Here is a 15,247-nt window from a genome sequence, read left to right on the forward strand (position 1 = left end):
GCACCTACAGTGTCCACAACAGTACCTCCCCAAGAGGATCATGGGCTACACACAGATGTCCTATGCAGCTCAACTAACGGATCTCCAGCTCTACTCAGTTGCTTAATGCCTACTCAGAGGTAATCTATGCCCAACGTACACAGCCATGTCAAACCCAGAAGTAATGGACATGCTCCATCTCATAACATCCAAGACCCTTAGAGCTACACACTCCAGGGACTTAAACCTCAGCACAGAACTAAATAGGACATGCTGCAGGGACAGATTCATTACCGAGAGGCTCCCCTCACTCTGGAATTGAATCCCAATTAAAGTTAGACATAGCTCCTCGCCAACCCTCTTCCAGCAAAATCCAGCCGCATGGATGGGAAATTGCAAATTCACCCCTGGGATCTCCACTGTGTCCCTACTTGACAGAGGCACAGTAAACTAGCCTTAAAGGGTGCCTTCTGTGACCTACTATACAGAGGCACAGTAGGCTACCTCTACTGGGGAGGCGGACGCCAAGTACACTCTGCCTAGGCTTATGAATTCCCTAGGGCAGACAGCCTAGCATTGACCTCTGCACCTATGTTTATGTAGGGGATGCACAATATTTGTTGCTGATACTGTTTGCAGGTCTTTATTGCCGTAGCTTTCCCAGTTTCTATGAACACCTTGTGTATCTGCGTAACATGTTTGATAATGACAGGGTTCTAGTATATTAATATATGTGTCTGTTGTCATTTATCTGTGTGCACAGGGCAGATTGCAGGATCGTGGGAGGTTTCTAGCTTAACACATACAACTGCCAGATATGTGTGCCCGACTGCTATACTCAGACATGGCCTAAGTGTGTGAGCATGCCCAGTTCAGGCTTTCCATGGTTTGTTGCCTGACATATGTCTCATTTATCCAAGTGTGTGAGCATGCCCAGTGTGACCTTTCCATATGTTGTGATCTGAAGTCCACTACATTGTGGCTGTGTGTGAACATGACCAATATTGACATTTATACTGTGTGTGCTGGAAGTCATGTTGTGTTCTTACTGCCAGATTCCTTTGTGTCATAACTCAACAGGAATTGTGCTGTGCCTGCAGGGTTTCCATGGGATAGTTTGCAAAGACTTGTCAACATTCTTTCATACTGGCTTAACACTGTAATACTGTCATGGTGTACTGGTTCAGTATTTTCACTATGGTGCACACTATCATGGGTTTGAGTCCCATCACTGCTTTAAATGTTCATAATGAGCAGACCAGACTGGTTAAGGGCCAGTTGGGCAACTATGAGCATGCTGCATTTTGTTCAGCTATGGCCTACTTAAACCAGGCTTGTCCAACATTGCTGTGTATTCACCAACTTGGGTGGACATTACCAAACATTACTCCACATTGACCACAGTTGTACTAGTTGGTGTGTGTGTGATTCTGTCCATAGGTTCATACTAGACTATCTGCCTAGGGCATTTATAATCATAGCCAGAGTGTGTTTGGCTTTCAACACACATTTTAAGTGGAGTTTGCCATGACATTTTTCAAGGTTAGTATACTGTGCCTCTGTCTAACAGTGATATAGAAGCGATACCCAGGGTAAACCTACAATCTCCCATCCACTCATCCAGATTCCTCTTGAAGAGAGTCAATGAGGGACTCTGGCTAACCTGGAGTGGGAGTTTACTCAAGAGTGGAGGGAGCCTCTGGGTTATGAATCTGTCACTCCAGCATGTCCTATTTATTTCAGTCCTGAGGTTCAGGTCTCTTGAGCGCGTAGCTTCATGGGTTTCTGATTTTCCAAAGTGCAGCATGTCAATTGATTCCAGGTTGGACATGGCTTTGTACATCAGGCACAGATCACCTCTGGGCAGGTGGTATGCCACTGAGTGGAGCTGCAGTTTCTTTAACAGGGCAGCAAATGGCATGTGTTTGAGCCCTTTGATCCTCCTGGTGAGGTACTTTTGTGGTCTTTCCAGCTGCTGCAGGTGTCTGATAAGGTACATCCCACAAGGGGCATTGTACTCAATTATGGGCCTGATGAGGGATGAGTAAAGAGGCACGATGACCTCCCCTGATCTAGATGTGAATACCTTCATGATTAGGTGGACTATATGAAATGTTTTTCTAAACACTTTGGCCACGTGGTTGTCAAATGAGAGACTGCTATCAACTTGGGTCCCCAGGTCCCTTATCACTTCTTCCATACTTAATGGGTTACCACCTATGTGGTAATCTGTGTGCACTTAGTTTTTGCCAAAGGGGATGACTATACACTTTTTAGCGTTTAGCTTGAGGACATGGCTTTGGCACCAGTTGTCTGTTTCTATGAGGCCCTTTTGTAGGATGCCCAGTTTGCAGTCATCTGCAAACTTGTTCAGCCTCAGTCCTTCTGTGTTGGCCTGTACCTCCGAGAAATATATACCAAACAAGGGAGGTCCCAGGACTGAGCCTTGTGGGATGCCACTTGTAGCTGGTTTGGGGTCTGACATGGCTCCAGCATTTCTGACCATGTGGGTTCTGTCCTTGAGTCAGTTTGCAACCTATCTAGTGACATAGGGGTTTATATTGAAGCTGGTGAGCTTATCTATAATGACAAAGTGGGGTATTGTATGGAAGGCTTTTGCGAGGTCCAGGTAGGCTGTGTGGACCACCTCCCCCTCGTCAATGGCCTTGGTGACTGTTTCATATGACTCAACCAGGTTTAAGAGGCAGGATCTGCCCTTAACAAAGCCAAACTGGGTAGGATCCAGTGTCTGTAGGTCCCCAATATCTTTATTTCTGAGGTCCATGATGATCCTTTCCATAGCTTTGCAGACCAAGCTAGTCAGGCTTCTGGGTCAATAGTCTGCAGTATCCATTGAGGTGCCACCTTTGTGGAGAGGGACTACTGTTGCTGTACACTGCTCTTTGGGTACATATCCTGTGGTAAGGCTGAGATTGAACAGTGGTTTTATGTTTGTGTTCGATTCTTCTTGGGGTTCATGTTGGACACAGCCCAAGACACTGTCTGGTCCCATTGATGCTGTGTGATTTGCTTTGGAGAGGCTGGCTGTTACCTGGGCATCTGAGATGTCAGGGGGCCAGCACTCTGCTGGGATAGATATTTTCCCTTTTGTTGGGGAGGGGAGGTTTGCACTGATCCTGTCAGCATAGATGTTGGCAATGTCTGTGGGTTTGGTGTATTGTTTGTCATTTTGGACTAATTCTGAGCATATCTGAGAATTCCCACCCAGGTTCCTACCATAACTAAAGAAAGCCTTGTGATTATCCTTAGTGTTCTGTACAATTTTTATCTCAATGATGGCCTTAGATGATGTTATGTGTGGCTGTAGTTTTTCAATAATACTGATCAGAGATGCCTTCCCTTTTTGGGATTTTGCTCTATCATATAGTAGCTTCCTCCTTGTATTGTATGTTTTTTTATGGCTGGCGTCCACCAGACAGGATGCCTGCCTTTGGAGGATTGGATCTTGGTTTTATTTGGGATTGCATGATCCATGCATTCCTGAAGGTGTTCATAGAATGCGTTTATAATGAGTTCTGAGGTCTGGGCCGTATTTTCCACAGGCACAGGGGCTGTGAAGGATTCCACTTCGGTTTTGAGGAGTGTGACATTTGCTTTAGTGAAATCTTTCACTGTGGTTTTCTGGCAATGGTCTGGGGTCGGGATGTGAATATCCAGTGAGATTACTCTATGGTCTGATCTTACCAGTGAGGGATACACTTCTGGTCTTGGGCATAGAGTCCCCATGTTGGTGATGATCAGGTCCAGTATGTTTTCCCCTCTTGTGGGAGTGGTAGCAAGTTGTTCCATAGCATTTGAGTTTATAAATTCTAAGAATATTTGATCTAGGGTGTTGCAGCTAGGGTAATGCTCCCAGTCTATGTTTGGGTAGTTGAAGTCACCGAATATAATGGTGTTTGGGGAGACCTTCATATTTTCATGTGTTCTCCAGTCAGCCAAGTGTGGTTCCAAGTGTGGCTATGAACTGGAAGGCAGTTTTATCCACTGGTAGTTGCACATGGATAGTCTCTGATGCTTCATGCTGTGCCACCAACCTGGGGGTGTGGGTATCTTTGACAAATATTGATACTCACCCTCCTTTTGTAGTTTGCTCCATGTTTTGCGTTAAAGCATGGTATGAGGTGTAACCTGTTAGTGCTAGGGTGCTCTTGGGAGCCTTGAACCAGGTTTCTTTTACTGCACAGATATCAACATTCTCCATGCTGCGGAGAGTTTGGAGTGCGTGCATCTTGCAGTTTAGACTTCTGGCATTGAGTAGCATTACTTCTAGTTTCTTATCCCTTGTGATACCTATAGCAGTGGGTTTGTCTTTTGAGCCTTACCTAAAAAAGGCACTATGGGGGTGACAAGAGCCTTTGGCAATATCCAAAAGGCCACAGGTGACAGGTGAAAGCCATCCCTAGCGAAGCATCATGTCTTGTCGAGCATGTCATCCCAGGCTGACAAGCATTGGATCCCCTTTCACTGACACCAATACTTAAGACAATTGTAATTGATCATCTTGTCTTCATATTGTGGCATCATGTTTGGTGAGGGTAGGATGATACTCAAGGTCATCAAGTTTGCATATACTACATGGTGGTAAATGCTGTTTAGCACTACCTTACATTGCTTAACACATGGCCATCATGCCTCAGGTGGTGCTGCAGGGCTGCCTATGTCGGATGCACATACTACACTCCCTGCACATGTTTGAAAGCAGGTTGTGTCAACTTAGGCATCCCTTTCACTATATGTGGGAGTCAGACAGGTATCATTTCCAGGGTTCCTACTGAGCCAGTGTATGTGCTATGCGTTGCCTCTTTGCCAAGGCCAAGGCATACTGGGCATGCCTCCTTCTGCCTACTAAAGCAGGCTCAGGTTGTTCCTCCTCCGAGTCACGCTCTGCCTGTGATGGCCTTGGCAATGGTGGGGGGCTGTTTGGCCCAGGCCTATGCTGGTCCTGCTGCAGCTGTTTTCGCAGAATCATATTATGTAGCATAGCACATACCATGACAATTTGGGTACATGTAGTTGGTGAGTATTGCAAGGCTCCACCAGATGTGTCCAGGCACCGGAACCGTGACTTGAGCAACCCAAACACATGCTCAATTACATTACGTGTTTGTGCGTGTGCCTCATTATGGCGTTCCTGTTCAGGTGTGTGTGCATTTCTGATGGGTGTCATCAGCCACGGCTCCAGTGCATAGCCAGCATCCCCCACTAAGTGACCATGTGGGATGTCCCCATTGGCAAATGTCTGGTACAGCTGCATCAGATGCCAGATATGGGAATCATGGTAGCTTCCAGGGCAGCCAGCACACACATTCATTATTATGCCCTGGGCATCACACACGACCTGGCAGTTGATGGAGGGGAAGCCCTTGCGGTTAATGTAGGCCTTACCCCGCTCACCGGCTGGTGCTTTGATGCATATATGCGTGCAGTCTATTGCACGCACTACCTCAGGGTATTCTGCTATTTGCTGGAAGAGACGCATACTGCTGGCCAATACCTCACGGGAATTGGGATATATACATGATCACTGACATGTGCTGACATGGCATCCAGGAACTGGTGCAGTACCCTGGATGCTGATGCCTGTGATATCCCCATCATATCACCAGTTGGTCTCTGGAAGGTACCTGTTGCTAGTATTCTTAGGCCAACACATACCTTGCTTTCCACTGGGATGGGTTCCCCTCTGTTGGTTCTCTGTGTGAGGCATGGCCTGCGCAGCTCAACAATTTGCTGCAGGTCTCTGTCCAATTTATAGCGCTCCACTATCTCCAGCTCATGTAACCCCTGGTAGGTGACCCTGGGCCTGTACACTCTTCTCCATCTCCTCACTGTGGGTTGTCTGGTAGCATTTGCATTGTCATCACCCTCAGCATGTTGCATATGTCACCTTATAACAGCAATGGCAGCCCCTAGCATTTTCTGTCTGAGTGAAGCTTTTTCAGTTTTCACTTCTAGTAGCTTACTCCAGTGTCGAAGTGTCTCTTGAGAGAAACAAACTGCACTGTTGTTTGCAGAGTTTTAAGTGCTGGGCTGGGCTAGTGTTCTGCCTGTGTAATTGCCTGATTCTTATTGTTTTCACCTGCTAGCTCTACTAGTATTCCCTGATAGCTTCCTACTATTTGTCGTGCTTCCTTTTTCCTTTCTGTTTCCTCAGGGGGGAGCAACGCGCATACAAGCGCAAACACGCTCACAGCAGGTCACACGCGCACACATGCTTAGAAGGACTAAAACTTGCTTATTCGGGTTAAAACGTGCACACATCAGTGCAAACACGCTTACAGGTCTTTAAACAGCCTTATACATGCTTACTCCTGCTTACATGCGCTCACTCACGTTTTCACGCGCGCTCTGTCTTACTCGATTTTACAGGCGCGCACACGTGCGCATAACCGCTCAGCAAGAAACTTTGGTGTTATCCACAGTATACACCTTCCATTTCTTGGCTTTCCCTGGCCTACCTGTTGACACACCTCTTTCCATGATGTCTAACTGACAGCTGACACATAAAAACCAAAGAAACAAAATAAACTAATGAATAAACAAATAGGAGAATAAACCACAAGTAACATTTACTAAATAAACTTCTTCAGACATTTGACAAGACGTACATTAAATTTAAAATGGTACATCATGAAACAAGTACATTTAAGCCCACATTTAAAAGGGCTCACATTAAAATGTTATACACTTTAAAAATATACGTATATTCAGTCAAAAATAACACTATTGAATTAATGAACATAGTTTAGTATATCAAAAGTATTAAGCATATTTAAAAAGGAAATATAAATATATGAATGTATTTATATATAAATATAAATAAATAATATATATATAATATACAATTCATCTCAGTAATGATCTCAGTTTTAAAACACTCTTGAATGAAATAGCTTCATTTAAACCTGGCTTTGAAGCTGCATTCAACTTAATTTGCCAAATTAATTCCTTCTCATCCAGTTTTAAATCACTTGAACCACCCCTTTCATTTTTAATAATTTTTTCCAATACTAAAAAATTAAATTCATGTGATGGATTTGAATTAATATGTCTCGCAAGAGCATTATTTAAATTCAATTTATTTATCGCATAAATATGCTCATAAATTCTATTTTTAAGGTGCCTTTCAGTGCGACCTACATAGAATGCTGGGCAGCAAGTGCATATTCCTAAATAAACAACACCCATGGTGTTGCAATTAAATTTTCCCTTAATATAAAAAGACATATTTCCTACTCTAACTTGTTTAGTTACTTTTATATATTTGCACCACCTACATGTTCATTTAAACATACCACAATGGGGCCATAGATATTAGGTGGTCCGCCGGCTCCAACAACATTTTCAAATTTCCGCCTCTCCTAAATACAAATTTTGGAAAATCACATATACTGTTCTTTATAGAACTGTCCTCAGCCAAAAAATACCAATTTTTATTCACAATTGATCTTAACAAATAAGCATCCATAGAAAAATTAGTAATAAAACTAATTCTATAGTCCGCACTGTTATAATGGATTACAAATTTGTTCAGTATTATTACGCTCATAGGTGTCTACACTGGGAATATTACAATCATTCTCATCAATTAAACTTACATTAATATTTCCTCTAAAGGTTAATAATGGTTGAAAGATACTTAAAGTACGTTTATTTTGAACTTCCTTAATTAAAGGATCAATCAGAGACTCCGGGTAACCTCTCCTACAAAACATTTCCTTTAAACAAACACATTCTTTCACAAAATCAACATCTAAAGTACTCATTCTAGCTGCCCTGACAAGTTGACCTTTGACCACACTTCTCTTTTGAGAGAAGGGGTGGCAGCTAGAAAAATGTAAAAAGGAATTAGAGTATGTAGCCTTTCTAAATATCTTAGATGTATATTGTTTGTCACAATAGGACTTAGTTAATTCAATGTCCAAATAAGAAATACTATGTGGCTCAAACTCCCAGGTAAACTTTAAAAAATCCGTAAAACCAGTAATATGGTCAATAAAGGAAGTTCAAAATAAACGTACTTTAAGTATCTTTCAACCATTATTAACCTTTAGAGGAAATATTAATGTAAGTTTAATTGATGAGAATGATTGTAATATTCCCAGTGTAGACACCTATGAGCGTAATAATACTGAACAAATTTGTAATCCGTATAACAGTGCGGACTATAGAATTAGTTTTATTACTAATTTTTCTATGGATGCTTATTTGTTAAGATCAATTGTGAATAAAAATTGGTATTTTTTGGCTGAGGACAGTTCTATAAAGAACAGTATATGTGATTTTCCAAAATTTGTATTTAGGAGAGGCGGAAATTTGAAAATGTTGTTGGAGAGCGGACCACCTAATATCTATGGCCCCCATTGTGGTATGTTTAAATGCGGAACATGTAGGTGGTGCAAATATATAAAAGTAACTAAACAAGTTAGAGTAGGAAATATGTCTTTTTATATTAAGGGAAAATTTAATTGCAACACCATGGGTGTTGTTTATTTAGGAATATGCACTTGCTGCCCAGCATTCTATGTAGGTCGCACTGAAAGGCACCCTAAAAATAGAATTTATGAGCATATTTATGCGATAAATAAATTGAATTTAAATAATGCTCGACATATTCAAATCCATCACATGAATTTAATTTTTTAGTATTGGAAAAAATTATTAAAAATGAAAGGGGTGGTTCAAGTGATTTAAAACTGGATGAGAAGGAATTAATTTGGCAAATTAAGTTGAATGCAGCTTCAAAGCCAGGTTTAAATGAAGCTATTTCATTCAAGAGTGTTTTAAAACTGAGATCATTACTGAGATGAATTGTATATTATATATATATTATTTATTTATATTTATATATAAATACATTCATATATTTATATTTCCTTTTTAAATATGCTTAATACTTTTGATATACTAAACTATGTTCATTAATTCAATAGTGTTATTTTTGACTGAATATACGTATATTTTTAAAGTGTATAACATTTTAATGTGAGCCCTTTTAAATGTGGGCTGGTCTTTTGTACTTGTTTCATGATGTCATCGTACTAATTATGTATTTAATGTATACTTTACGTATTTGTCAAATGTCTGAAGAAGTTTGCTGATTTAGTAAATGAAAGCGCTTACTTTATTGAGTTCCTCTGTGTGGTTTATTCTCCTATTTGTTTATTCATTAGTTTATTTTGTTTCTTTGGTTTTTACTGTTTGCGGTTATGGAGGATTTTACTACACCGGGATCACAAGATTTATTTTCAAATAATGCCTCAACAACATCATCGGATTCTAATTCAGAATCAGGGGCTATTTGCAAGCTGACTGATTTAATTAATTTGCTAACGCAGAAAGTAGAGAATTTGGCGTCTCAAGTTGCTGATATTCTACCTCAAAAAACCGGAAATGCATCGACTTCCGGTTCTTCGACATCTATGGAACAAGTTCCCCCCAAGGTGCAGCAGGATTCCTCAGGATCGAAGGATCGAGGACATATACTAGGAGGGGATTCTTCGTTTAATCTCACCAACGGATCCAATAAACCATCTGAGGGTCCTTTAGGGTTTAACACTCGTACATTACCTAATGAACAAAATCCAGTGGAGAGCCAGACGGCTTCTAAATTGAACAATTCCAACAACGTTAACAATGCAGGAAATCAGAATGGTAATGGCTCTGTAGGTACATCGTTTACAGTTCCTAATTTAAACGAATGGCTACAAGACTCTATGAATGTTTTTTTTAACAATTCAACTGCTTCTCCTATTTCGAATCACGACAGTACTGTGAGTAACCTAGTTAACAATTTGAAGACATTTGACCAAAAACTGTTCCGATATAAAAAACTACAGCTAGAAGTCCTTTATCTTAACGAATGTATACGTAGACAGCAGGTACCTAAAGGACTTCGACAATGGCGTTACCCTTCAGGGTTAATTGCTAATTCTGTCTTTCACAAGGACTTACTTTGCTTTTTTGATCGGCAGGGTGTAGAATTTATGAATATGTTAGTTAAAAATTATTGTCATGAACTCGAGAATTTAAAGGCTGAACTAATGAGCCTAGATTCTTGTATTCGTGCTGATAAAGATTTTTTAAGATACAAGTATGATTTTTTGCACATCTTTTCTAGCATTGACAATGCACTTTCTAAAATAAAGGAGGCAAAAACGAAAAAACTGAATAGGGATGATATTGCTTACAGCAAAAATTTAGCCTATCCTGCGCCTCCCATTGTGAATGTTTCTAACACTTCTAATGATAATTATAACAAAAATTTAGGTAACGATTCTGGTGGTTCCGCTAATTCTTATGAGAGAAATGAAGGCTATGACTATGGTGATGTTGATACTACTGAGGAAGGTTTTACAACAGAGGCTCCTATTATGAGAAGGAGCGATAGGTTAGCTAATAAACAATTCAACAATTCTAGTAACAATACTAATCTTGCAGTTCCAGGACCATCCCGGGGTTTTCAAAAAGGGAAGAACTATGGGGAACACCAGAATCAGGCCAATCAACAACAGCATTGGAAAAAGAAAGGCCAGAACAGGAGGAGGAAATAATTAGTCATTTAATATATGACACCTCTTCTAATTCCTCCACCAATGATAGTATAATAGAAGATAAGGACAGGAATACACCTGTAGTGTTATGGAATAGCACCAATGACTTCAAAATTTTTAATTTTTCTACATATATACCTGATCCAAAACTGATTGATACTCTTTCCAAGGGATTCACTTTTGTTCCATCATCTAGAGGTGATCTGGCTACAAGTATTTTGGATCTGAAATCATTTACTAGGAAATTGAATCTAAATGTGCTTTTAGGACATACCACCAGCCTAATTACAGATTTTAGGGTGTCTAGTGTTTTCAATCCTGGCCTGCACCCTTCTATTTCACTTTTTGAAAGGATTTGTGAAAATGATTTTAGAGCTTTGTTCCACAATAGACAACTGCACAGCATGGATAAGTTTAATTTGACACCAATTGAAAGGGATCTTTTGAAAGATTTAAAATTCGCAGACATACGTATTTTTAAACCGGATAAGGGGGGCGGTTTAGTTTTTATGGATAATAATGAATATATCCAACGTATGAGCCTATTACTGGACGGGGATGCGTATGTTAAGTCATCTTTGAATGAGGTTAATGGGGCTTATAAACGTTTTAGGGGGTTTATTCATGATCTATTTTTAGATGGTAGGATTGATATTGATTTATTTAATTATTTTGATATCCCTTACCCCCTTACTCCCGTCTTGTTTGGACTCCCAAAAATTCATAAGAGCATAATTAACCCCCCATTTCGTCCCATCATTGATGGTAGACAATGTATTACCTACGCTTGTGCCAAATTTGTGGATTGTAAATTAAAGGAAGTTTTGAAAGGTGAAAAACAAATATGTAAGGATTCATGGACTTTTTTAAGTGCAATTAATGATATCTCCTTTGCTGAGGATGTCAATTTCCTTACTATTGATGTATGTGATCTTTACACTGTGATTCCTCAGGACACAGGTTGTGAATGGGTCAGAGATTTTTTACTTGAACATCACATTGATGGGTCTATCATTGATCTCATAGTGTATTTACTAGAGTTAATTCTGAGTAACAATTATTTCTTATTCAATAAACAATTTTATCTTCAAAAAACGGGTGTTGCCATGGGGTCCCCGTGTGGAGCCACTTTTGCAAACATGGTTATGGCTCATTGGGAAAAGAAATTTCTGTTTAATGACAGTTTATTTAAGGAAAGGGCCACATGGTACACCCGTTATTTGGATGATATATTCATCCTTTGGAGAGGGGATATTGACTCAGTTAGAACATTTATTGACCATATTACTGGTTTTACGGATTTTTTAAAGTTTACCTGGGAGTTTGAGCCACATAGTATTTCTTATTTGGACATTGAATTAACTAAGTCCTATTGTGACAAACAATATACATCTAAGATATTTAGAAAGGCTACATACTCTAATTCCTTTTTACATTTTTCTAACTGCCACCCCTTCTCTCAAAAGAGAAGTGTGGTCAAAGGTCAACTTGTCAGGGCAGCTAGAATGAGTACTTTAGATGTTGATTTTGTGAAAGAATGTGTTTGTTTAAAGGAAATGTTTTGTAGGAGAGGTTACCCGGAGTCTCTGATTGATCCTTTAATTAAGGAAGTTCAAAATAAACGTACTTTAAGTATCTTTCAACCATTATTAACCTTTAGAGGAAATATTAATGTAAGTTTAATTGATGAGAATGATTGTAATATTCCCAGTGTAGACACCTATGAGCGTAATAATACTGAACAAATTTGTAATCCGTATAACAGTGCGGACTATAGAATTAGTTTTATTACTAATTTTTCTATGGATGCTTATTTGTTAAGATCAATTGTGAATAAAAATTGGTATTTTTTGGCTGAGGACAGTTCTATAAAGAACAGTATATGTGATTTTCCAAAATTTGTATTTAGGAGAGGCAGAAATTTGAAAATGTTGTTGGAGAGCGGACCACCTAATATCTATGGCCCCCATTGTGGTATGTTTAAATGCGGAACATGTAGGTGGTGCAAATATATAAAAGTAACTAAACAAGTTAGAGTAGGAAATATGTCTTTTTATATTAAGGGCAAATTTAATTGCAACACCATGGGTGTTGTTTATTTAGGAATATGCACTTGCTGCCCAGCATTCTATGTAGGTCGCACTGAAAGGCACCTTAAAAATAGAATTTATGAGCATATTTATGCGATAAATAAATTGAATTTAAATAATGCTCTTGCGAGACATATTAATTCAAATCCATCACATGAATTTAATTTTTTAGTATTGGAAAAAATTATTAAAAATGAAAGGGGTGGTTCAAGTGATTTAAAACTGGATGAGAAGGAATTAATTTGGCAAATTAAGTTGAATGCAGCTTCAAAGCCAGGTTTAAATGAAGCTATTTCATTCAAGAGTGTTTTAAAACTGAGATCATTACTGAGATGAATTGTATATTATATATATATTTATTTATATTTATATATAAATACATTCATATATTTATATTTCCTTTTTAAATATGCTTAATACTTTTGATATACTAAACTATGTTCATTAATTCAATAGTGTTATTTTTGACTGAATATACGTATATTTTTAAAGTGTATAACATTTTAATGTGAGCCCTTTTAAATGTGGGCTGGTCTTTTGTACTTGTTTCATGATGTCATCGTACTAATTATGTATTTAATGTATACTTTACGTATTTGTCAAATGTCTGAAGAAGTTTGCTGATTTAGTAAACGAAAGCGCTTACTTTATTGAGTTCCTCTGTGTGGTTTATTCTCCTATTTGACAGCTGACACATGCCACTCTGCTCCTATGAACTTCACTACTTTCATACATACCCCCCTTGTGATGTCACCTATCTCCTACTCTGTTACTCCCCATATCCTACTCCTACACTCCACTGACTGTGCTTATTTGCTATGTAAAAGTGCGATTCACTATCCTAACACTCATTTACATAGGATTGCCTACTAATGCTTGGTTACATGTCTTAGGCTGGGCTTCTCCCCTTAGCAACCCCTACTCGGTGGCCATATTGTCTTCAGCCTGCTATTCCCTTACATTGTAATTTAATAGTTTTCATAGATTCCATGTTTGTGGCTTTTATTTTCTTATTTTCTTATTTTTTTTAGCGCACCCCGTTTGTGCAGCGCTGCTCTACGCTTAAACATCGGAAATCGCCGAAAAAAAAAAAGTATTTTTATTTTAATTTTGCATCTGGGAACATTTCCAATGGCCGTATATTTGGCCATTGGCATGCTTCCTCAACCATATGCAACCTTTATTTGGAGCTGACAAGGCTCCATTGTGCTATTTGCAGAACGGTACTCAGTTGTCAACTGAGTACATTTCTGCAGCTAACACGGCTCCTATTCGGACAGGTTTGTGCTTCCTGGATCGCAAATTTACCTCATTTGCATGCCTTTCGGCTGCAAGTGAGGTAATTTGCATATCCCAGCCCTGTCCGTGTAGGAGACGTTTTAGGAGCTCTCTTACACGCCCCTACAAGCTGTCCCTGGATCGCTCGTCGGACATGATGGCTGCATGGAGTCTTACTCTACTTGTACACTCCATGCAAGCCATCGTGAATCCGGCCCAATGTAAAGAAAACAAGCCACAATACACAAAACAGAAGAAGGCAATAAAGTAATAGAAACTGTAAAAGCAAACTAATCTTTCTCTCACAGAAATTTGTGGCAGAGTCTGGTTGAGCTTTTCCAGTAACGCCGGGCTGAGTTTTGGAATCAGACTGGCGTGCACAGAATCCCTAATTATCCTACAATGAATACTTAAGCAGTCAGGCTGCATTTGGGTTTCCTCTGAAATTGTGTCCACAGCAGGTGTGTTGATATCTTCCTTCAGCATACTAATCTCTCTGTAAATAGCTTCCATGAACTTTACGGAATACGGTCCGCTATTCAACTGAAACAGTTCAGTAAAGGAAATTAGAAAAGTATCTGAAATGAAAGATGTGTTTCACAACTGGATGGTCTTCATTCGTGAAAACAGTTCTGGAGATGCTTATTTCTACTTACAAGTAAAATTCCAATGAATAGCCTTTGATACAGTTAGACGTTGCCTGTTCGATTCTCAGTTAGAGCGTCTTCTGTGTGGCGACATGTGTGAACGGGCGTTCCTTCATTGAAGGTTGTGTGTTAGGCCCAGCAAGCCAGCACGTAAAACTCTACTGCCAATCATTAGCGGACTGGCGTTCTGCTGTGGCGACCCCTAACCGGGAAAATCCAAAAGACACAAACAAACACAGAAATAACTTGTATGTTTGTCTTCTACTGTAAGGGGAGTATTTAATGACCACATTTTTCTTATAGTAGCAAAGTGATAAGTGCAGTTTTATAAAGATGAAGTTAACTATATTATTGCAGTTAGAAACTTTAAATAGACTCCTGTAGTGCCAATACTTTAGTTCAAACCAGGTCACTTATTGCAGACCCTTTTCATAGTGCTTGCTTTTCTTTTTAGTGAGCCCTCTACTAAACATATTTATTTTGTAGTTACCTTGTGAAATTATATGAAAAGGAAATAACTATGAAATGAAGAATACTCAAATGCCACTTTGAATGACTAGCTGCAGGCAATAAATTCCAGTGATTAAGTTATATCTCTGTGCTGTTAGAATAAATAACTGCTATTTGAATCCTATTGCGGCAACTAAAATTTCCTTTCATCATGGAATAGAACTGCAGA

The sequence above is a fragment of the Protopterus annectens genome, chromosome 2.part1 (assembly GCF_019279795.1).
Source record: "Protopterus annectens isolate FY-2018-M chromosome 2.part1, PAN1.0, whole genome shotgun sequence".
Classification (NCBI taxonomy): domain Eukaryota; kingdom Metazoa; phylum Chordata; order Ceratodontiformes; family Protopteridae; genus Protopterus; species Protopterus annectens.